The sequence below is a fragment of the Diorhabda sublineata genome, chromosome 1 (assembly GCF_026230105.1).
Source record: "Diorhabda sublineata isolate icDioSubl1.1 chromosome 1, icDioSubl1.1, whole genome shotgun sequence".
NCBI lineage: Eukaryota > Metazoa > Arthropoda > Insecta > Coleoptera > Chrysomelidae > Diorhabda > Diorhabda sublineata.
In genome coordinates this window covers 32,338,244-32,364,475 of record NC_079474.1, presented here as the reverse complement: position 1 = coordinate 32,364,475, position 26,232 = coordinate 32,338,244, and the positions used below count along the sequence as shown (strand labels likewise).

The 26,232-nt window shown below is 31.5% G+C and overlaps 1 protein-coding gene across 2 annotated transcripts in view; it reads left to right on the top strand.

Annotated features, from left to right (window-relative positions):
- LOC130440724 (protein Tob1) overlaps nucleotides 1–26,232 on the top strand; it is an 82,776-nt gene that overhangs the window by 17,596 nt on the left and 38,948 nt on the right. The window contains exon 1 of one of the 2 annotated variants that reach the window (XM_056774029.1): nucleotides 22,557–22,633. The exons of the other annotated variant lie outside the window; for it this stretch is intronic. The gene's annotated coding sequence lies outside the window, so the exon portion shown is untranslated. Of the gene's footprint in view, nucleotides 1–22,556; nucleotides 22,634–26,232 lie in introns of those variants that run through there. 2 annotated transcript variants of the gene reach the window in all.

The following is a 26,232-nucleotide window of genomic DNA, read 5'->3' as shown; positions in this document are numbered from 1 at the left end:
ACAACCGAAAACAATTGAATTGAACAAAAGAGATGCGGGTGCTGGCGTAATACATTTTACACAATATGTATACAAAAACAAGGTAAAATAAACTAATTTGAAAAAATAATACCAAGGTTCTGACCGGAACAAGGCAATTGACCCAATTTATTTTAAATGCAAGACCACTTTGCGCTTTGTTTGCGGGATAGTGGAAGCCTCATCAGTGTCGTACGTTGTCTGATAAGTACACTACGATCTAATCTAATTAAATTTCTTAAATTCTCATATATTAATACAAAATTATCGTTATTGTATTTACATATAATTAATTATCGAAAGTAAAATGTGTTTAAAACTAAACCAAATATCATACAAGTACCAACAACTTGACCAGCTAGAATCTTCACACGACACGACGCTCTTAATAGCGAATCACGTAAATAGTTTGTTCAATATCCACCAACTAATCCTTCAAAACATTCACTACGTTTGGTTTTCCAACAACTACCGAATCTGCCCGTGGATTACAATCAAACTTTCTAAGTAACTAAGTTACATGAAATATCAAAATCACAACTAAAGCGATTCATAGATTATAAGAAATCTTATGACAATGTTGTAACGTTAATGTACTGGTAGCTAGATCCCGAGATGAATTAGAATAAGTATTCAGAAGACTGGAAAAGGAATCAAAAAGATTCGGGTTCAGAGTAAAAGTCGAAAAGACCAAATATATGAAAACGGCAAAAGAAAAACAGTCCTTTCAGTACGGAATACGAGGAATGTAATTCACAATTTGAACTTCGAATTCGTTAACCACCCAGCAAATTACCAGATCTGGCATACAGTGACAAACATGAACTTTGAACTTTTGTATGGTGTAGGAGCTACACGACTTCAACGCCAATTGCGAGGGAAGACTAGAATGTGGGTCTAGGATGCTGAGAGTATCATGGAAAGATCATGTGACCAATTTGGAAGAATATAGAAGGACGTAGAGATCTTTAATGTTGTGAAAATATCATGAGAAGTTCCAAATATGAGACTATGCAGTTCATAATTCACGGAAAAATTTAGAAAAAAGATGTATTGGATAGATAAGAATATTTCGGCTTAGGGACCTACGAAAATAGTTTAACGTCACTTCACCTTTACCTATTTGGAGCCGCAGCTACCAAGGTCAAAATAGCTATGATGATAGTCAACTTATTGAAAAACAAGGAATGAAAATGTATATTTTTGTTGGGTGGGACCCTCGTAGAATATGGTAAAAAGAAGGACCTTGATTTTATTATAAGAATATGTTTTAATTTTAAAAATATTTGCTGTTATTGTAAAATGCTTAATTAAAAAGTAAGAAACCATATTTTCGCACGTGATATTTCTGTAAGCCTTAAAATAATAAACTGATTAGTTGTTTGCTAAAATTTGTAAAATGGAAAACAGCAAACATTGCATAAAATTTATATATGACGATTTTATTTATGAAACACTAAATTTATAAGTTGATGAAAGAATGAGGTCAATTTTATATATAATTATATTCAATATCTGAACTAAACTGAGCATTTTCGTTATTGTGGTTGATTTCTATTGTGGTAAAATAAATAACCTCGTAGAAAAAAATGATTGTAATTAATGCCGAGTACGGAAATCAATCAATGAAGCACGAACTCACCTCTAAACCGAAGGTTTTACAGGATATTAAAATGATTTTTTCTGCTTCCAAATATCTCCATGTAGAGATCCTGACCAGTGACCAAATAGATAGAAACGATGGTCAGATGTAATGGATAGAAATTAGAATAGCTCGGGCATCCACCACATTTTTCAATCCTGAAAGGAAGATGAGGAGTTTGGAAAGGAATTGGACTGATTGTATCAATCTAGAAGAAAAAATAAAACCACCAGTAGTTGTAAGAAAAGATATTTGCCCTAGTCGTTTGTTTTTTGAATATCAGGTTAACTAAATTGAGGATTCAAATAAAGCTCCATGAGAATTATATCGAAGATATCTTGGAATGATTTAGAGTAAAAAATTCAGAGCCAAAAAATTATTGTCAAGGAAAATCATCAAAACCTCGTAGAACCATGGAAAGTTCTATTACTTATCTGAACAAGGCCAAACGTAACTCTTTGATAATTCACGAAGCAATACGTTTTTATAATAAATAGTATGGAATGATTTACTATGAAAAATTCCAAGCCAAAGAATGATTATGGAGGTGAAAGCAGCATCCGGCATTTATGACTAATGATACAGCCCCATCAACATTATACCGAAACTAACCTGGAAGCACAGAAGGAATTGGTTAACGATAGCTGAAGACAAGAAATATTTGAATAGGCCAAGGCCCACGTGTGGCAATAGATTGGCTTGACACTTCTAGTGGAATTGCGCTGCAAAAATGCTGTCTAGATCCTCTTGTTGCGGGGAGATAAGTCCCCATAATCCATCTCCACACCTTTCTCTCCAAAACTTCGTGTTTCTTGTCTTTTCCTGCCAGTACTCAGCTTATGAATGATGATAGAGCCCCATCAACATTATACCGAAACGAACTTGGAAGCAGACGAGGAATTGGCCGACCCAAGTCAAAATAGAACCACGATATAATATGGGACCTGATAAAACTCGAAATACAAATTTGTCTAATGGTAGCTGGAAACAAGAAACATTTGTATTGTATCTTCGAACATGGCAAGAGTCGTGAGTGGTGATAGAACCGGTGGAGACGAAAAAGAAAGTTATGTTAAGGTTGGTGGTCGAAAATATAACAATTGATAAGCAATAAGTAGCATAGAAGCTTAATTCATAGCTGCTGCAAAATTAGTAAGACAAATTTTATGCTTTAATATATTGTTGAAGAAGTTCTTAATCAAAACAGCAACGAAAATAACTGAAAATTGAGAATGTAATGAAAGAAGTAAGTAGATAATAATAATCGCTTGATACTCCTAGTGGAAATGCGCTGCAAAAATGCTGACTTGTTGCGGAAAGTCCCCATAATCCATCTCTTCACCTTCTCGCTATTTCTCGCCATAAATTCCTGTTTCTTTTCCTGCCAGTACTTAGCTTAAGTTATCTTCAACCTCTTTTAACCATTTTTTCCTAGTCCTGCTGCGTTTTTTTTTTTACCAGAGGGATTCCATTGTATTATACAATTTCTACATTAGGGGTTTTCGGATACGATCTTTTTAACTAAAATATTTTCAGAAATGGCTGACTTTCGGTTCTACCGGAAGTTGACTGTATTTTTGTTGTTTTAAATTGAACACCTTGAACATTAATACATTTTTGAAATCTACGTAAAATTTTAGTATACTTTTGTCTAAAAACTTTTATCGAAAAATGTATACTTTTCAAGTTATTAATTTTATTGTAAAAAATTTGACCGTTGCAGACCCGTATAAAAGATTTTTTTACGAGGATACCCTTAAAGATATGAAAATAGTTTTTGTTCGGTTTCTTTTAGCAAGGTGAGACGTATTTGACCCTATGTTGAAATATTTTTCATTTTATACAGGATGTGTACAAAAAGTGTTCAAAGTTTAACTTCATAAATATCAAATTTCTTTAATTTTTTAAATAGAACCACCCGGTTTTTTCTATTTTAATGCATTCCGGGGTAAAAAATAAAACAAATTCATATATACTTTTACATACCTAAACCTTACCGTTATCCAGATATTAAAAGTTTTATCATTTAGTATTTTTATTGGGTTCATTATAGCTATGATTTCTATTCCTATCAATTTTTTCTTGTCATTTATTGCTAAAAGTAAGATATTCGCGTTGTGAAAATGATATTTTTAAATAAATATTTCGAAAATAATAGATTAGTAAAACCAGTGATAATTGTGTCAAGGTAGGTTTAAACAAAAACCTGGTGAATAATAATAAAAAGAAGAGTAAGGAAATAAAATTACGCATAGTTGTAGTAAAATTATGAAAAATTAAAACTTATTCACCATACAAAATATGAAATATATTGCAATAGTTCTTGAATAGCGATCAAGAACTGTGTGAACTTTTGTTACAAATTCTAATCACGAATCAACCTTGACTATTGTGGGTCATGTCTGCAACACATTGTAGTTATTATGACCGTATTCAAAGTTTTTATTGTCTATAACGAGATTTATGAATAAATATGAACATAATTTTAAACAATTAATTCTAAGGTGATTCCATTATGGATTCTGTGTCAATGGTTTCCATTTGACAGACATTTTCTTTCGGTCGCCTATCATTGAAAATGCCTTGAAACAAGTTATCTATTTAGGTCAATTCTATTTTATTTTATTTTCAATTTTTAACTGTGAGTTTTTGATAAATAAACTGGGAAAGAAAAATGCATTTTATAGATTTTGATTGCCACATTTACATACAAAACTATATTCGTGTCTTTTATCGATATACGAGGTTTGAAAATTGTCTTTTTACCTACATATAATATGATAAATACAATTTCGAGAAACCTGTACGAATTTAGTGATTGAAAATTATGATACAACAATTTGCTGATAATTTTATCAGTCTTGTACAAGTTTTTCATTGGTAAATAATGCTCAAGAAGGTCCGCGAAACCTTATAAAATGAAGCGCGAGCAGTCAGATCCATCGACGTGCCCACTGAAGCAAACAAACAGTGTGTAAGCGCCTTAATCCCCCAAGATAGTCGGATAACGGTTCGAATTAAACTGAAATCAAACAGATTCTATATCAATATTTCCTAATAAAAAAGCTCTGAACAAAAATGGTTCCAATAAACATGTCAAAATAGCAAAAAAAGACGTAGAAAGCTCATTACGGCTAGTTTGTTTAATCCGTCACTAAAACGAAGTGCTAGAGTCGACAGTGAGTAGTACCAAATGATCCTAGACCAAAAAAAGCTGGTATTAGCAAGTCGAAAGTGAAAACTATACTCATTTGCTTATTGGACAGCCGATTTTTCCCCCTCAAAAATTCAATGGGATTTATATCCGGGCAATTCGGCAGTCTCAATATTATTTTGTGGAAACCATTGTTGAATTATGCGAATGGTGTGGACAATATAATTGTCATGTTGGTAAACAAAGCGCTTCCATTATAAGTTTGATTTACCTATGGCAATATAATGTTTTCTACAATATCGAGATAAACTCCAATTCTCCAACAAACGCCAACTCCATTGAAGCCCAAACATTTACTGAAAATTTGCCTAACTTATTACTTTCTTCAACATATTGCTCCTCAAATTTTTGATAGTCTCTAAGGCTTCTTTTATGCACGCGTTTTTTGTCGCTGGTCGCGGGGTGACAAAATAATGCGACGTTTTCTAAAAGCGCGTTGTTAAATGTGCGCTTTTATGCATCGACGTCAATCAGCCGCTCTCCGCCTGTATCGCGTCGACTGAAATCCTGTCGCGTGGAATTACAAAACGCATCGCGACAGGCGTTTCAAAAGTACATTGATTTCAATTGGTTCTTTTATGCAGCGCGTTTGTTACTGTTTGTCGTTGTCACTTTGAACAGTCAGTTTGCAGAGTTGTGTTGATGTGTGAAGAAGTACCATGGAAAATCTGGAAGTTGAATTTTTTATGGACGGAATAAAAGTAAAAAAAGTAAAAATATGTTTGTGGGATTCATCATCAGAAGATTACAAAATCAGGCAATTGAAAAGAGATGCGTGGAAGGAAGTTAGCGAATCATTATTCACGAATTCGGGGAAATGTCCCTTGGTTCAAACGCATATCCCCGTACCAACTCCACATTTATAATAAACGTCTCTGGCGTCTTTTATCAATATATCGAATACGTAAAACACACGGATCCATTTTTAATCACTGCCGTTGTGTAGTCCACTTGCAACAGTTGAAACTGATCAAATTTGAAAGCGGCGCGCGATAAGAAAAACGTGTTTCATAAAATAACACCGCATTTCTTGTCGTCTCGCGACCAGCGACAAAAAACGTGTGCATAAAAGAGTTCTAAACGCTAATACGTTCGTCATTGCATGACTTGAATGTTTTTTTCATCTGTGAAGACAACTCGTTCCCAAAAGTCCAGATCACGGTACATATAATTCAGTACAAACACGTTTCTGGATTTCTTGCACTCATTTGACAGCAACGCTTTCCTAGCACTCGTACAGTTTTCCAAATGCGAATCTTTAATTCTTGTACATGCCGTATGACGATATATCCTTGAAAGTTTGATGCATATGTAGCACCAGCAGCCAAAGTCAAAAGGATATTTTCTTAAAAAATTAAACAATACAACTAGACGAGTTGCTAGTCTTCTGCCATTTTCCAATTTAGCTATAACGGCAGCTTTCTGAATTTTAGTTAACTGAGGAGGTATTGAGTACACTTTTAATTCATATTAAATTAAGACACTTTGAGTAGCTAGTTAAAATCATTACAAAAAATTTTTCACGCATTTGGGGTTGTTTCTGAGGGTACAAAAAGTAAATTTAAGGCGGAGTAGACATATTATTTCCATTATTTTAGAAATTACCTAACATAACCTAACCAATTATAAATAATTATCATCTTGGTTAGGTAATGTCTAAAATAATGGAAATAATATGTCTCCCCCGCTTTAAATTTATTATTTGTACCCTCAAAAACAACCCCAAATGCGTGGAAAATTTTTTTGAACGATTTTTGTCTTGAATCCCAATTCTAAATAATTACCAAGGTTATTTAGGAAGAGGACAAGCTGTATGTTTATTCCAGTTTCTTAATTTTTTAATTTATTCTATCAACGTAACTTTTAGCGTGATATATTAAATCTGGCATGTAAAACAGAACGTGTTATTTGAATAATTTTGAAATATAGTAAAAGGTCAACAGAGTGCAATTTTATTGTCGCACCATAATAATCAATTCAACTTGTAAACTCGTCTAATTTTAATTTGGGAATGTTACGTTTTCATTTAATGTTCGTTAGTAATTTTCGTGATACTATAAAAAATTTAACACTTTAGTTAAATCGTGAATAAAAATACTGTGCAACGTCAAAAAAATTATCGCGTTTCACAAATCATAAAAATGCCGCGTGCTTGGGTTTTGTTATATTTGTGGCAAAGCTTCTAGAAACTTGCGTTCGCAGCTTTACTCTTTCACATGATTTGTGATATTCTGATTAAAAGATAGTCAATAAAAGCTTGTAGAATATCCAGATATCGTTTTTGAGACATAAAAATATAAATCCCAGTCCCAGAAGTACTTGGTCCAACTAAGAAAACACAAAAATTTATTTGTTTTCCAATGTAAACTTCTTTTTAGCTCCATCGACTTTCCCCAGCGATGTTCAATAAGTTTTATATCCCTTTTATAATAAGAAACGTCAAGCTAAAGCTAAATCTGGCGAATAGGGTGCATGAGGTAGTAATTCAAATTTCAATTCATTAATTTTGGCCATTGCAATAACGGATGTGTCTTAGCCAAACGCTGCCATTTTTTCTTGATTTCTTCGTAAAAGTCAATGCAAATTATCCCATATATTTCCCAAATAACCGACGACTTGACTTTACCTGCAGATGGAACGGTCTTTGACTTCTTTGGAGCCGATTCTTCCATTTCAGTCCCTTGTTTTGATTGTTTTTTAGTTTCGGGTGTGAAGTGATGGACCCATGGTTATGAAACGACGCAAAAATTAGGCTTTATTTCTGTGAAACATCTCCGCAACGCTGATTTTGTTCCATTGTGAGCAAACGCGGCTCACAGCTTTCTCATGTCAAAATTTTCGGTTAATATGAGATGTACCGCACTTTTTTACATGCCTACTATGTCTGCTATCCATTACCGCTTTGTGGATTTTCTTCAACACCTCATTTGGTCAACCACTGCGATGCTGGTCTAAGCAATATTTTTATTGTTAGTAACGAAGGAGCAGAGCTATAGGGAAAAAGTTTCCAATACAATAATTTATAGGAAATTTCATATTCTACAAATCCACCATTTTCAGTTTATCATGAACCGTTAACTATATTGTGTCAAGTTTGGAGCGCTATATTTGAAAACCAATGCGTTAGACAAAAAAAACTTTCAAATAAAAAAGATGGCAAAAGGTGTTACCTATAAAAATGATCTTCACTATTTTTGTCGTACGATGCGCGGTTCGCGAGATATTCGATAAAACGTGTTTTTTAAGATGGCGGATGACGCGGACGCTCCCCTATGACGCCTACTTAAATTTACACCCCTACACATATTCCAAAAGAAGTCCATTCTCTTAAACCTACTTTTTTTCCTCTGACGCTTGGCCTGAAATGTTTTTCAAATCATCGAATTATGTCAACGCTACATTTCTAATGCAGCTGTTTCACGATCCAGACATAGTTTTATATCTCAGAAAATATTTACTCGAAAAAGTTTTTCCGACGTCGTCGTTACTCGTCGCAGAATGGAAAACTCATGTTTCCTATATCCAACTACCAATAAACAACTTTTTTTGTTTTCTAAAGACGGAAATTACTCCGAACTAAAAACAATTGTCAATAAACACACAGTTCATAATAGAAAACGAAATAGACCACAATATATTTCATATCATGAGAACATAACATAAACTAAGTTATTGTCATCAGTACTAACTAAATGCGAAGATATAGAGCTCTCTCTAATCACTTTTAGCGACTCAATATCTATTTATATATATCTATTTATATATATTATATATTATATATTATTATTTATATACGCACATCAAAGTCCCATATTCGTGCTTCTTCTTTCAACACACAAACCCTGGGATTCTTGGTAGCTCCACCTCTGCCTGCAACTCCAAACTTCTTTTTGTTCCTTATCTTGAAGAGATCGATGCAAGGTCAACATTTGAAAACCCTGGACAACATTAGAACCGTTAGGACAAAAGACATCTTCGTTGAAGCCTTCCAGGAAACCTATACTTCATGGCTGAAATGTATAGGTGCTAAAAGATCGTTTTTCGAAGAATATTGAGAAATTGTAGCGTTTCGATAAAAAAATTTAAATATTAGCCTTGACGCGTTACTTTTCGGATATACCTGTGATTACTTCACCTTTACGCCATGTTGGAGTAGGAAATTCCGCTTTTTATATTTATATCATCTCGTTTTACTTAAATCAGTAATAATAAGACTACTTTTTTCAAATTCATCGTACCAATAATCTAAAAATTCGTGACAGCCAATTTCAATGTAGAAGACTTTCTCAACCCACTAATGTATACATTTACGAGGGATAATTCCAATGAATTCATATTATAGGTTGTGTCTGTTATCTCTTCTCTGAAATGCTACAAACTTGTAATCATTATCACAAAATGTGTGAATTTGTATAAATAAAACTGTCATTACAACAATTATTAATCAATTAGTGAATTAATATTAATGCTTTATAATATATAAGCGTACTTCAAATAAACTTGACAACTCTGTACCACACTTTACTTAAAATGAATTCGATGGTCAGTATTTTGTGAGATTAAGGTTAGAAAAATATCTACATATACATAAATAGTATAATAAAATATTTAGTGGTCGATATTATGTTATAGTCCAGGAGCTGTTAATTTAAAAAATCCCTTCACGTGCATGTAATGTTTTTATGAAAATGGATATTTCAAAACTAGATTTGCGTGGTATCGCAAAGCCGAAACAATGTTTAAAAAAATTAATTATTAAAAAAATCAATAAATGTTTCTCTCTCATGTTTAAAGTGTATATAAAATTTCATTCTCTTTCAGAAAAAGTTTACGCAAATCAATTTTTTTTGACCGGGAGAGTCAGACAAGTCTGTGGGAAGAAAATTTCTCCCTCATTACGTGATTTTTTCTGTTTTATTGATTTTAATGTCTACTTTGAGATGTTATGTAATGAGAAGTTTTCTCCCTCAACACACACTTTGAAAAAAAGACTTATCTGACTCTCCCGGCCAAAAAAATAGGTTTGCGTAAATTTTTTTTGAAATATAATGGAATTTTTGTATCAAATACACTTTAGACGAACTATTTCATACCATGAGAGAGAAACATTTATCGATTTTTTTAATAATTAATTTTTTCTACGTCCGTTATAATATTCACGTTTTTTTTTATTCATTCGCATTTCTGAATCGGTCAAAAAGTAAAGAAAGTAAACTGCACACCAGATGATGTTAAATCGGCAACTGCAGCCACTATGATTCCTCTCCCTGAGAATTCCAGGAAACAGTATTTAAAGAAAAATATTTTTTTCATGGAGTGGTGTACTAAAAAAGGCAAAAACAGCTTCACAGAAAGAGTATTACTGGCTTACTTTCAAACTAAATCCAAAATGTGGAAGTCTTCAACACTTTGGTCGACTTATTCAAAATTGAAAGACACCCTAATGATAAATAACGACGTAAACATCGGTAAATACTCGAAACTCATTGTATATTTGGAAAATAAATCAGTTAGCTTAAAATATCTAAAACATTTGCCCGTGAAATAATTAATAAATTTCTGTTGCAAGCTCCAGACGATCATTATCTCATACACAAGGTATGACAGCAAAAAATTTTAATGTAAGCTTAGATATTATTTGCAACATCTCTCAGATTGCTTTAATATTCGAAATCGCAGGAGCTCTACGGAGAGAGGAATTATACAAAATGAAGTGTAACGATTTTAATAATATCGGAAATATTTTAATTATCACAGTACCTGATACAAAAACTCATGATCAACTTCGATTTAATGTTATTGGTGAAATATATGACAATTAAACATTTATAAAAACCAACGACCCGCAAATGTTAAAACAGAACATTTCTTTTTGCAGTATAGAAATGGAAAATGCAAAACCCAAATTGTATGTCGAATTTTTTTAAGTCTACGGACGTCGAAAAAATTTTGTATGAAATTCGTGAGTAAAGTAACTTTTTTTACACTCATAGGAATTGTCAAACCGTCCTACTCGTGAAAAAAGTATTACTTTACTCACTTATGGCATAAATAACTATTTTTAAACATTTTCCGGCTTTGCGAATCCATGCAAACCTCGCGTTTTCAATTCCTATAGTTTTTAACTATCAATTTTCATAAAAAAATTATATACAAAGTATGAAGATACGTTTTAGATCGACAGCTCCTGGACTATTATTATGGTTTAAAAGGCTGGAAAGTGTATGTGAGGAGAATACTATCAAGAAAAAAAAATAATGTCTGTAAATCTCGTAACGTTTGGAAAAGTAATTTCTCGGAAATTCGCCAGCTTTTTAAAAAATGTGATAAAACAAGACGGATAAATATGAGATATTCTAAAATTAAACACTTTATAATTCACTTAATTGTTAAACAAAAATCTTTTTATTTTTCTGAAACCTGAGTCTATTAAAAAAAAATGATGCCTGATCTCGTGATATTTATAAAACACTTGATGTGCCAAAATATTTTTTGTTCCTTAATTCAGTCTGTTTTTCTAAAAAATAATGATAAACGAACAATACGAGGGTTGTCTGAAAGAAACGAGACATTTTTATCGTTCAACATAATTTCCTTTTAAATATACAATTTTTTACCAACGTTCAAAACTTTTTTTACTACTGGTAGTTGCAGTTTTTGGCCACGTTTGAAATTGAATTGTTATTTACATAAACAAATTAATATTCTATGAAATAATAATGGGCTTTTTATTCGTTTCTCTGTATACAACTGTCAAATTAATATAAATAGTTCATACAACATTCATTCTTATTACAATGTCCACCATATTTGGAACCATCAACTCTGCAAAGTGGTCAGTAAAATTGATTCTCTATTAATAACTCTCTAAAATATATGAAAATTCTTCCAACTATATTTAATTATCCACTCTTATAAAATGAAAATGTACTGTACTAGTTTTAGTTTAGTTTTATCCATGATACATACAATTGTATCCTTCTTAAACATAAGTTTTTTTTTATTTATAAAAAGCGTTCACGAAAAAATATTACGAATTATAATGTACTTCCCATTGTGAATACAGATAAGATAAAAAAACATGATTCGATTAACGTAAAACCTGATAATGAATAACTCTACTTTCTGCTTGAGTATACGAGGGTTGCTACTTAAGTTTTGAGATATGACAACACTGATGTGAATATGTCAAATCTGATCGTATTAGGTTAGGTATGTTATTTGAGTTGTTTACAGATACTTAAAACAATCATTTCATGAACATAATTTGACAATCGCTCAAATAATTGCTCGTGTCTATTGGTGCGGAAGAAATGATGAAAAAATTCAGTTGCAATGGTTGAGTCTATAAGATCGTGAGAGGGTCGACTCATGGATCTATGAACATATGAACACGACAAACGACTTTTCAAGTCGAGTCAAACCCTACAAAAGTTGTTCGCGTACCAAGCACTTCGAGCAAATGGTAGCCTGTTGTTTCGGAATAACTGAACACGTCGCCATTAGAGCAGCGTAGAACGGTATAATTATCTATAAGTTTGTACAGTAAATATCCCATGATCTATTCGTTAAAATAAGCAAGATTAAATGTTCTACGAGTAGAACTTAAAATCTCGTACTAGTTTGTTTTCTTCGATTGTGGAGGCCAATGTAATTTCCAAATTTCAATGGAATGTGGATGTGTGAATAAAGAGATTTGAAAAAATGACAAACTACTTTCTCTTCTTCATCATGACAACCCTACTATACTGCTGCAATAATAAAAAACAAAACCTCAAAACCCGTTATATTGAGGGCAGTAAAATATACCTTAGCAGCTAATAGATATGTTAATCATACGAAAAAGGCAGTAAAACTACGTAAGCCTCCTTTATATTTATTTAAATGAATCATTTTAACTATGTAATTTGTAACCGCTTCTTTGGATAAACTGAAAGTAGTTAACAAATCTAATGCTAAGAAATAAACCCCCAATTAATACTTTAATATTATTCTTTGTATGTTAACGCCATTTTCATTTGTACTCCTCGCTAAAAACCTTCCTGTTCGTCCAAATACGCTTCTATTATTTCCAAAAAATAGAAAACATTATTAACATTGATAAAGCCACAACAGAGCAAGCAAAATTAATTTCGAAAAAAGTGCGTTACTAACTTTAGATCATACTTTGAAAAATATCACTTAAAATTTCATGTAACTCTTTTAAATTGTTATAAATAAAATAATTCAAAATATTTGTAAACATACCTCGTACTATAATTACGTCACGAAATGAAACGTAGGACTAGACTATAAATTAGAAGATTGGCAAATTCGATAAAAAAGAAGAAGAAATGAAGCCCGGCATTTCTTATTATATCTGATAAATTTAATTTCCTCGATATAAATAAAAGCGGACAGAAATTGTAATGAATAAATCATAGACATTCGTTATTTTCATCTAGTTTGTGGCTAATATTCCCGTTGAATTATTTTTAGTTTAACCTGACAATTTCCCCGCACTTCGATTCTGTAGTCGGCCGTGATGTTCACGGCACATCACGGATTGTTTTTAGTCAGGAATTTTGGCTGCAAGCCATCATATTTTGCAAGATACGCTGGCACAATTGGCAACGATAAAAACATTCTGAATAATGAAAATAGGTAGTTGGTATTGTTATTTAGTCTTTCAACAAGTTAGGTTAAATTAAATTTCGAATTAATACAGATCACAAGGTTGTAATCAAAGCAAAATTTCTTTTAATACAAGTTTAATTCTATTATCAAATAATTAATAGTAAAAAAAACAAATGTAAATGCTACTGTTAGAAGGAAACTTTTTTTCACGATATATCCATAAAACGTAGTCAGCCTCACGTGACGTAACTCGACCTTGCCGATTGTATGGAATCATTTGTAGGACGTTTAAATTATGAGAAAATCGCGTGCAACTTGCATCAACCTAACTTACGAGGGACGTTCAACATTTATATTTACATACATGGAATTTTCAGTTAAAATAGGATACCACAAATATATAGATTTTTTTTTGTAAAATGTTAATAGTAATTATCAATTAGGTTTAATACAAAACAATTGTGACCTATCTTATGTCTTCCTATCATCTTACCAAGAAGTATAAAGAATATAACCAATTTGAGAAACTTTATATCTCACTAATAGTCTTTTGAGATGATAGTAATAATAAAAAAATGTTTGGAAAGCGTAAGCCGTTGTAAGACCTCGGAAAGGTGGGCGGGAAGTACTTGTAATCGCAAATGGAAGAAGGCAGCTCCGGACAGGAGCCACTGGGTAGGAAAGTCGAGACCCGCAGCGGGCTCTAGTAAGAAAGAAGAAGAAATAATAAATAGTTAGATTATATCTTCTGTTTTAGTCAAATAATTAAGTTAAGTCAATTCTATCGCTTGTTTTAATCATTTATATCTTTATGATATCCGGTTCAATTTTACTAATAAAAGATCTTACCACGAATATTATAAACAATTCCGATATGAATTCCTCGTCAATCCGCCTATGAAAACGCTTTAGTAATAAAAGTTATTGTTAGAACCCACTTACTTTTTTATTAACTAATCTTTTTATTGGTAATCAAAAATTCAACCACTACTAAAAACTGATTTTTGGCACAGAGCAAACTTCTAATTTGAACGACATTTAAATTGCTCTACAATATTTTACAATTATGGAATTCACGAGATAAACGCTGTAGATGACGCTTCTCGTATGTTTTGAAAATCGCGGCTTAATTGTATGTTAGTTAGGTCCCTTGCTAACAGTGTGACGTAATTTTCGCCGCGAAATTACGTTTCAAACGCGTGCCACGACCATGAGTGAACGTCAAGAGCCGACAGCCATTGCGCAACGTATTGTCATCCGTTTTTTTAGTTTGTAGTCGTTAAAACATGGAAATTCTTACGCGTTTACGAAATAAATTCGGTAGTTAGTACCTGAGTAGGTTTGCTGTATTAAAATGAGCCAAAGCCTTCAAAGACGGTCGCGAAACCAACGATAACGAGCAAAATAACCAAACTTAAGCAAAAATTCATGCGGTTTGGTTTGTCGTCACTTGCTGACGCAACGAGGCAGAGAGGGACGGTTTTTAACGCGGATTTCCACTACAGATGAAACATGGGTACACTATTATACTCCCAAAAGCAAGGTGTCGTTCAAAGATTAGAGGAAAGGACGCCAGTCAAAGCGAATATAACCAGATTATGCGCACTATATTCCGGGACCCACGGGGATTTCTATACGTTGATTAACTACGCATAAATGCTGCGTACTACTCTAATCATCTGAAAACACACGTGAAACTCCCCTCATAGTCCATACTCAACACCCTGCAGGTATCATATATTTGGAGCACTGAAAGAAACTCTTGTATATCAAAAAGTCAACACCCAACCTAACTTAACCTAACCTAACCGATGAACAGGTGCGCACATGATGTTCGAGTTGCTCAAGGAATTCTTCGATACCGGAATAAAGAAGCTTCCGGAGAAGTGGCAACAATTTGTGGGGAATTAACTAGAAAAATTGTAAATTTTTGTTTATATTATGACAAATAAATGTCAGAGAATAAGTCTAGTTCATATGAACCGCCTACACAACATGGGTACGTTCTATTTTTTAAAAACAATGGGATGGTGCATGAAAAACCCAATCAACTAATTCTTTTCTCTTCAAATTATTCAACACAGTTTTTAGGTTATGAATAGTACAGTTTAACGTCCGCGGTTTAAGCGACTGGACACGAGTTTAGAAATGTCATTATTCATTTCGCTTCAATTAACTTATTTGTTTCCTAACTTCATACTTTTTTTTGATCATTTCGTTATTTACAATTTAGAAATTTGTTTCATCTAACAAGAGATACTGAGAAAAAATCTAGTACTGACGAAACGAAACCGAAATTTTAACGAGAGTTTTCTCAATTCAACGTAAGCGAATCGAATGTTTTCGAGTTTTCTCCAATCTCGTGTCGAGTGAAGCCCTATTTGTTATTATGTCTTATTAAAATATTTCTAATCAAAAGATCATTAATCATTTTTTTAATATTACTATCTTTCTGAGTATCAGTATCAATCTTCGGATTGATACTGATTCTCCACGCTATCCACCAGTCGACGATTCTCTAAGACTTCATTTTACTATAGCCAGATGTGTGTTCCTGATTAGGTAACAGTGAAAAACCGCCATGAGGATAAATAGTGAATAGAATCAGTTTGAACAAGTTTTACATAAAGTGTCAACTTACTGCTTCTATACATTTTATTATAGTAGACCTCGAACGACAACTCAGTAAGTTGTTAGGAAAATATCACACCCACCATATAGCCCTGATCTTGTCCCGACCGATTATTTTTTTTTTCTCGCAAAGCTGGAGACCGAGTTGAGGGTTGAAAGATTTAACCAATACCATGAATCAAACCTTTTTACTCTAAATATGCATCATCGTTTTATAGTGATATAGAAACTTAAGTCGGACGTTCTAAAAAGTACGTGGAAATGAACTCATGGACCGCTCTACTTCCTGTTACCACCAGAAGAGCTGATGGATATGTGGGACTCCCGCAGCCTAGCTACTAAACCGCCATCCTCTGTCATCTCCGTCCAACCAAGAATTATTCTGATATTATTTCTGATTGATAGATGTTATTCCGTTTGTTACGTTTCTATGATATCGTCATATCAGGCAACCGTCTACATTATTTTGCTTAAGAATACTTTCTGTGTAGGTGCCAACCTACCTTGTGCCACATTTATGCTGCTGATAGTCTTCTCTACTTTATTTCTCAAACTTCTCCAGTGGTTAAACTCCAAGAATGTATGTTCAGCAACACATAGGTGTTTGTAGTTTCTCCATTTTGTGGAGATACCGTCGGAAGTAACGTGTCCTGTAAGAAACTGGATAATGTAGAAGTTCACATCTCCAAACTTCCTTTCAATCCACAATCTAAGGTCTTTTTTATTAATCGTCGCGTCCATTTACCTGATTTTTCTTCAAACAACCTTTGTTGCCACATCTGTATTGCTCTAGTGCAATGGTTGCCGCATCCTGTCGGGTTATATCTGAGTTGGTGGTCTCGCCACCACTAGGACAGCCTGTGCAGAGATAGTCCGGTAGGAGCTGGCGATTCTCAGAGCACCTTGTCTCTATACCATCGCTTTGCAGTGTTTCTTTATTCGCAGGGCTTCTGACCAGACAGACCTCCTCCCCATACAGTAGAATTGAATGGTGACTTCCCTTGAGTCTTTAGGAGATTCAAACAAACATCGCGATAGCTTCAATTTCTAAAATTTTTTGACATAATGGGGAGGAAATGGGCGTACAGATTCATTCAGATATTTCAGACATATTACGAAAAAAACAACCACATACATATAGTCCAAAAAAACCTATGATAACGTCTCTTAATTCGACTATATAATAGCAAACGAAAGAAATTAACTACAAATAATTGTTTTAATTTCACTAATTAAGTTCTCTGAGTAGACAATCTTTCCAATTGGCATGTGAACTAGCCCCTACAAGCACATTTACGTTAATTACTTCGAACAACGCAAACAAACGAAATTTTTCGTTACGAAGAATAATTTAATTAATTTTTAATACCCACTAAGCTTAATTGAACTTCAGATGATGTCGACACATTATATTATATGTGATTCAAGTAAAAATGGCAAATACCAAAGAAAGAATTAAAATATTTGTTTATTAATGTATGCTTGTCCCCCAAATTTTACTTTAACTAATAGTTTATATATTTTATTTTTTTATTATATGTTATATAATCCAAAAATTATAAATTTATATCTATTTGTTTTTTTCTACAAATTTTGCACTAAGGGTGACTCATAATCATATTACATCAATTTTTCCGCAGGTAAACACGTCTGACTTTTTGAATTGTCAATTGCGGACCTATAAAAGGTTTTGTGAAACAGACTGTAGGTGGCAGCGCTGTTTCAAGTTTATTAAAATCAAAAATAGTTTTCGTTTAAATTACATTTAATTGGTGCAATCGATAAATTATAACATTTTTTTAAGATTCATTGATTGATTAAAGTAAACTGCAAAAATTAAATCCGAAATTTTATTAATTTCTCAAATAAAATATTTTTTTAATTCCAGAAAATTTAAAAATCGAAATAGATTGATTATTAATTTTTACTAAAGTGCCAAAATAATAATTCACACATAACGGATGAATTTAATTTATCAATTGAACAGAAAACTATGAATTAATAGAATTAATTAATTATATTGAGCAATCTCGATAACACTTCTTCTTCTTTTTAAAGTGCCATCTTCAAACGAAGGTTGCGACCATCATTACTATTTTTATTTCATTAACAGCTGCTCTAAACAATTGTTTTGATTTACAGTTAAACCACACCCTTAAGTTTCACAGTTTCCATCGATCTTTCCCTTCATAATCAATCTCTGGAATTCGTATCGTCGTCCTCTCGTTACATAACCGAAGTACTCTAATTGGCGAGCTTTTATGGTAGTCAATCATTCTCTTTGTGTTCCCATTTTGCGTGAAACTTCTTCATTTGCGATTCTATCTGTCCACGATATTCGTAGTATTCTTCTCAATATCCACATTTCAAAGGCTTCCAATTTTTTCATTATTACATTGTTTAAAGTAGCTGTCTTCGTACAGAAAGATCGAGTATATATAATATTTCATCTTTCTCTTATTCAATTCGTTATTCAAGTTTTTACATCGAAAGAAGTTTTTCATTTTATAAAATGTACTGCGAGCAATTTCAATTCTTACTTTTATCTCTTCAGTGCTGTCATTTCTCGAATTAATCCAAGTCCCTAGATATTTGTATTTCTGTACTTTTTCAATGTGCAATACTGCTCGCTGAATCTTCTTTACTTTTCCTTAATTCTATTAGTAGTTCAATATGTTCATATCAAATAACATAAGAACCGATTTACTCAAAATAGAGTTTAGAAGCTTATTCGTCACTTTTTAATTTCTAAATTGATACATCTCGTCGAAACTTGTGTCGAGCCGTAACGGTGTAGTTGATGAATTTGCCGAAATCCTTGATTTCCAACACGGAATTCGAAGGTTCGAATCCTCTGTCGAACGAAATTTTTATTAAATTAGTTATTTATTCTTAGTCCAAAGGAGAGTTACAAACAAACCAACCCATACAGGTGAAACTAATGTAAATAATAAAACAAATCATAAAACTGAGTGTTTTTAAAATATTTATTTATAAATATGTGAAACTATGAACTTATAACTTTATAATTTATAAACCCTATACATATATATCATAAAAAATGGCATTATTGTTGTATGTGAAAAATTGGAAATGCTAATCGACCTTTCCGAGCATATCGTATCAAAGTGAATTTTTGTTTATACAGCCAATAATCGAAACCTTGATATTTTATTTAGAACAGGTGCAAAACAGCTTACAAGGTTCGCATTTAACTATTTATATACTTTATTATTCAATGGTTGAATGTTGAATTTGAACGACGTAGATCAATGATGTCGGACGGTCTTTAAATCCAATAAAAAAACAACAATTCACAAAATTATTCGATTAATTCCATTTTTTCCGGAAATCACCTAATTCTCCCGACATGGTTATTATTTTCATACATACATATCAAAAATGTTAGTGTAACTTTCCATTAAATTTTAACACCCTAACCTTCAAATTCAAGGTCTACCCTAGGTCGCTTTTGCTCTGAGGATGAATACTACCACAACTAGGAGGCGGTGATTTTACTCTATGAATTTTTTTCATAAAATCAATACTTTTTGACTTATTCGTGATTGAAATTTTGAATTTTTGTTACAAAAAAAGCATACATACAAATAATAATGAAGTTTGAATGGTTTAGAGGGATGTTTCTGAAAAAAAAATAAGGTCCCAATTGAGAAAGTATTTTTTTTTTAAATTGTTTAGTATTAAAAATAACTCAAAAAATATGTTAAACTGCTAGAAAACAAAAAGTTTGATTTTTCTTTATAAAAATTTTGTTTTTTTTATATCGTTTTGGAACCTTTTGAACGTTTCCCTTTTAAAAAAGTAAATAAATTTTTGAGTAAAATTGTATGTATACACATGGTGAAAAAAAAACGGTATGGCACTGTCAACATCTGCTTTGGTTGAAGGAGACACGAATATAATATGGGTTCAAATACATTAATTAGGGGTTAATAAACAGAAATAGTATCCTAAAATATCGTGCGATCTTTATTTTGCAACTACACAAGTTTCTAACTGCTTTAACTTTCATTGAATTTTTACAATAAGGGGTAGTTTTTATCTCTTACAATAATTTGCACATATTGGCATAGGGTAGATTCCGATATTAAGGGTAAATAGAACTTAATTCCAAATCCACGCGTCTTGATGAAATTCTGAGGTGATACCATATATTTACCGTTGTTCACTGGACTAATAGCAAGGGTATTATCTTTATTGCCACCGAATTATGTAGAACAAAAACGAAAAAAAAAATACTGAATATCAACATAATGTAATTTACATTTTTTACGTATTGAACGCTTATGACCTGCCTTTTCATTCGGTTCTCGCGTGTTAAATTGCCGCATATCAAACGTAAATAACTTGAAATGCAAAAAATATACAACTAACTGAATAAAAAATACCATTTACTTTTAAGCTGTTTTAAAAACAAAAACTCGCACGTGTGGCAAGATAAATGACGAATTTTATAATTGCAAATATATTTTTCTATGATTTTTAAGGAATTTGGAGGTTAAAATTATACGAGGTATATACACAAACTAAGTTTCGCCTCGTTCTTTATAACTACGTCAACAAATTCTTTCTCGTGCACTGAATCACGTCTAGCCTATCTTCTAATTATTGAATAATTAATAAACCTCGCAGATTTCCCAATATATTTCACTTACTTTGACGTTTGTAATAATGAAAGTTACCATTAACACACAACAATAATTCTTTCCGGCTATTGAAATACCACTACAGTCAATCTAAACCTTTTTAGAAAAAGTTCAACATCGAAACTGCATCGGAGTTCTCTTTGAAAGGAAATACATTACGAAACTTTTAAAATTCGTTTCTTCTTCTTTTCAATTTCGTTGAAGGAAATTGATATGTTTGTCAAAGACAAAAAAAAAGTCGAGTAAAGGGTATAACGGTATAATATCTGTTTTATAATATTATATTACAGATATTACAGAAAATCTCGTTTTATTCTGGGTTTCAATTCATAAAATCGCTTTATATCGAATATTTCTTTATCGAATATACTTTTTTTATATTCCAAAAAATATATTGCTACCTTCGACGATAATCTGGATATAATGAGAAATAACTAAACATTGGACAAACATCACTTCGAGCAAATTTAAGTATTCAAGAACATTTTTAGTTAAATAGAGCTACACGTATTATATGTTTGTGAAACATAAATCCTGAAAGTTCTTCTGCATTGTTTTTGATGTGACACGTAGATGAAGAATACAAAAAAAGGTGGGCAAGTAATGGTACAATTACAATGATTTTTACAATAACTATTAACAATTTTATTGATTTTAAAGTTAGTAATGTTAGTAGTTTTTCCGACCAATAATCATATACAGATGCAGTAAATAATTTTGCGATATAATATTTTCATGCACCAAATGTTTAAACTCTAATTTGAACGTTATGAAAAGATCGAAAACTCGAAATTGCTTATTTGTTGATACAAAATCATCGTATGATGATTTCTTGGTGTAATTAATAATGATTGTTGTTATTTTTCCTGCTATTGGATAAAATTTAACTCAGAGAGACAAAAAATTAAATAATTTGAATGCAAATTTTTATAATTCCTTCAAAATAAGCCAATACAAGCATGCCAATGCTTATTTATACAATTTTCCGTTGGGATAACCTTCAGTACCTTTGCGAATATTTTTTATGAACTCATTGTTGTCCTAAACTAATTTATGAGTTTCGTAGACAGACAAAAGGCACAGTGATCTAAATCTGGCGAATACGAAGACTTAGTGACGACCATCGTTTTTTGTTTTGCTCCAAAATAAGTCAGAATTATGCTGAAATATGAGAACGCATTATCGTGGTGATTGCTTGACGACGGCCAAGCTTTGCACAAACTTTTCGCATGTTTAAATGTTCATGTAAAATTTGCTGCATAAATTTTTTGTCAATTCCTTTAGATACAACAATCGCATGAATACAAATGAAGACCACGGCTACACTGGTTTGTATACAAACACAGTAGACATCGCAATAGAAGGGTGACACTCTATACTTTTATGGAACTTCAATGGTGAATCTACTTCGATTTATCCACTTTATTTTTAATTGTATGGGGTTGTAAGTTTAGTTGTAGCTTTGGTTAGTGTCAGTTGTAATGCAATAGAATCTTTCATAATGTCAAACGACGACGTCAAGCGATTTTGATTAATACCTTCTAAAATATCACATCTTTGTCTGTAAAAAGATTTTTGATAATTTGAACGTTTATAAAGCAATTTCTATCAAAAGTACCTAAAAAAACAGGTGACCGATAAATTTGCGTCTTATTCATACATTTTCAATGTAAAAGTAAAATGATAATGCTAAGCTGATATTATCAAGATATGAACATTATCACGAAAAGTAGATAAAGTTAACAAAGAATTTAATAAGTAGAAGTAACGTTGCTACAATGATTTTACATGACACGTGCTTGTTTTAAATCGATATTCGATAGAAAAACTTAGTGAAATAATTTGGTAAGTTCAATAACTTCATTCATATTTTAGGAACATACACAATTCAAAATTCCCTTCTTATAGAAATGTACGATATCTTAATAAATCAAAGTCATCCATTCTTGCTTCAAGTTGAGACAATTTGATGAAATGATATACGGCTCGTCACAATATGAAACATTTTTGCCCCTTCAGAATAATAGTTACCGCCTGCGAGTGAAACTTTGAGGTTAGGAAACAAGAAAATACGGTCGTTTTTTGGCAATTTTTGAAGGTATTCGATGAATATAATCTCATGACTTTCCCAAAAAACAATCGCCATCACTGCCGGAAACTTTGTATTTATTTTATACAATTCTAAATCAATTAAAAGAAACAAAAATAAATCTACACCCTATAATACGAAGATCATTACATTTAATGCTTCCTTGTAGTGTCATTTCGAGTCAAACATGACATTTATTTTCCATAGTATCATCGCAAATTATTTATCAAATTGAATATTATTTTTGTATATTATCCTGTCAGAATATAGCATATTCAGACATTGCATCTATTTTAATATAATATTCCTCAAGCTGTGTTTCGTGATGAATTAAAAATAAAAGTTTCTAGGTCAGTGGGAAAAGAAATATCGATGTCGCGCAGCTCCAAAAAGGAACTGAAGCTTACCCAAATAACTGTCAATTCGAGTCATTAATCTAAGTTCGCAGTCGAATTATTCAAATGTGGTTTGTTCTTAATTTATTTCGTCATTAAAACCCCATTAAGATAAATGTTTAGGCGAAATTATATTCGCAGGTCAGTCGTTTGCAAGTTTTGTTTTCAATTAATACAAGAATAGTATTAATATACATATATACAGTAGGAGCAAATATATGATATTAATATGATCGAAAATACTTCCCTATATATCATCACTCTGTATGTCGCGTGATTGATACACAGATGGCATTGCCATATGACGTTTACGAAGTACCAACTTTCGAAAGATTATGTGTAAAATTCCATGACATGACATCCATTTTAATGAAGCTTATTTTGTTATTTCAAAAATAATGAATTCAAAACTTGGACTTGCATCATGTCAAGCGGCCTTTATTTAAGTTATAAAAAAATTATTTGGTGAGATATTCTTGCAATAAAAATAAGTATTTTATAGTTTGCAAATGAATAAATGAAAATTTCCGCGATAAACATTTTTCAATAAACGTAAACAATTCTATATAAATAAATGAATGTTTTGTACTATCTAATTTTAATTTAATACATCGATAAGTTTTAATTAGATTTGTATCATTACAATGATTTTTAATATAAAAATAAAATCTATTGTCTCATTGAGTGCGATACGTATTTCATTGAAATTGTCCTTACGCATAGATGTCATGGAAAATATCGATCCATAACCTATATAATTAGATATCAAGCTATATTTGAAAATCATTCCGGAGTATTTTTACTGATATTTATTATTTCACAACAGATGAGTGATTAAAAGATGAAAATCTCATTAAAAAATCATTAGTAAGTAGTTTCTTACTGAAGAAAATTATAAGAAAATGTAATAAAGTGAATGGAAAGCGGCTATTATTGTTATAAATATAAGTACAAAAATCAGAGAATTGGAGAGCTTATAAAAATCGAAAAAGAATGAGGAGATTCTAAATAACATATGAAATGAATTAAATAGTTGAATAAATTAATTTTCGTCATGGTACAACGGAATTACTGTTTAAAGGTTTAACCTCCCAACCTAAACTAAAATATCAAGTAATAAGTATACAAAACAAATATTCGTTTCCACGTGGAAATTACTGTGTTTATTTAAATGAGTTTTTGTGGATGAAGTAAGGTTTTTTCATCAAAATAGAATATACACTTTCACGGTCACCTGGTTTTTTGGCTCTAGAAAATCGAAAAATGGATGGATTTTAATGATCTTGGTCTCAAAATGTTCCATTTTACGGCGAATTTATAAAAAAAATACGAAAATTAAAAAAAATAAATATTTTTTACAGTTTCATGACTTTAAATGCAAAAAAAATTACTTTCCACATAAAATCCTTCGTAACTGTTTCTGACGTCGTGGAATCAAGTTCGTATATTTTTTTTTTCGCAATTTACATAAAAAAATTAATATTTTGAAAAAAAAAAGTTTTTCTACTATTTAAGGTTTAAAACTATTAAAAACCGCAAATTCAGCCACTACCCCCGTGTTTTTCATAAATTCGTCGTAAAATGGAACATTTTGAGACCAAAATTATAAAATTTATCTATTTTTCGATTTTTAATGGTCCAAAAACTATTAACATTGAAGAATATAGTACGAAACTATTCACGAAAATTGATTGTTTTTCTTCGATTTCATTTTAAGCTATAAAAACTGAAAAAATCATTCTTTTTGGATTTTTTTTAAATTGTTTATTAATTTATGTAGAATACAGAAAAAATATAAGAACTTTATCTGATAATGAGATAATTTTTTGTAAAGGATTATTTTGCAAAACCGTTTTTTTTTACGATTTAAAACAGTAAAACTATGAGAAATTTTCATTCCAGCTATTTCTACTAATTTTTTTTATAAATCCGCCGTAAAATGGAACATTTTGAGACCAAGATCATTAAAATCCATCCATTTTTCGATTTTCTAGAGCCAAAAAACCAGGTGACCGTGAAAGTGTATATTACCAAAGATAATTCCATTTCAAGTTTACGTATAAGAGTTTTAAGTTTGAAAATAATTTGAGTACGTCAAAATTGTCAAAACAACGATTGATGTTTTTAAATAGAGGAGAAGTTTCTTTATTTATAAAAGACTGAAAGAACCGAATCAATAGAGTAATAAAATAAAACAAGCAGCAGTAAAGGATGCTATTTTCTTTATTTCACATTCTAATTATAAATCCAAACTCCTTTTGTGTTAGATTGTTGCAATATTAATGATTTGGCTCATTATTAGAAGTTGATTACTAATATAATACCACCTACTTTTTATAAGGTTGAGTAACAGAAAGTAATCGCAAAAAACTAAGTCAGGTGAATATGCAGTTTGGCTAAGTTTTTTATTCTTATATCTTTTTAATATGATGATATGTCTTGTTTTTAGCCTCTTTCATTTATTAGCGATGAGCTGATAGACATCGACACCTATCGCATGAATATCAATAAAAAAATTGTTTTAACCGTTCAAAAAATTCATTCTAAGTAGTCATGTCACATTTCTACATAGGACAGACATCTCAACATATAGGAGATAGATTAAAAGGTCATCAATGATAAAAAATCATATGATAAAAAATAGAACTGTTTTAACAAACCATGGAATGTCAAGAAAAAGCAAAATTTCTTTAAGCGTAGTCAAAAAAAAATTTCTCACATGCTTTACATGAGATACTAATTTGTAAACAATAAAATTGGAAATTATACACAAGTTTACCTAATTCAAGGTCAGTATTTTCTTTGCTCGCAATTTATATAAACGACGTGATAATTATTTATACAAATATAAGTTAATACCACAATTTAAAATATATTTACATTTCCAAGACAGGATTATACAGAAAGGCTCTAAAGTAACATTCATTTTTTACGTATTTGGTGAATCTAAAAGTTCGTAG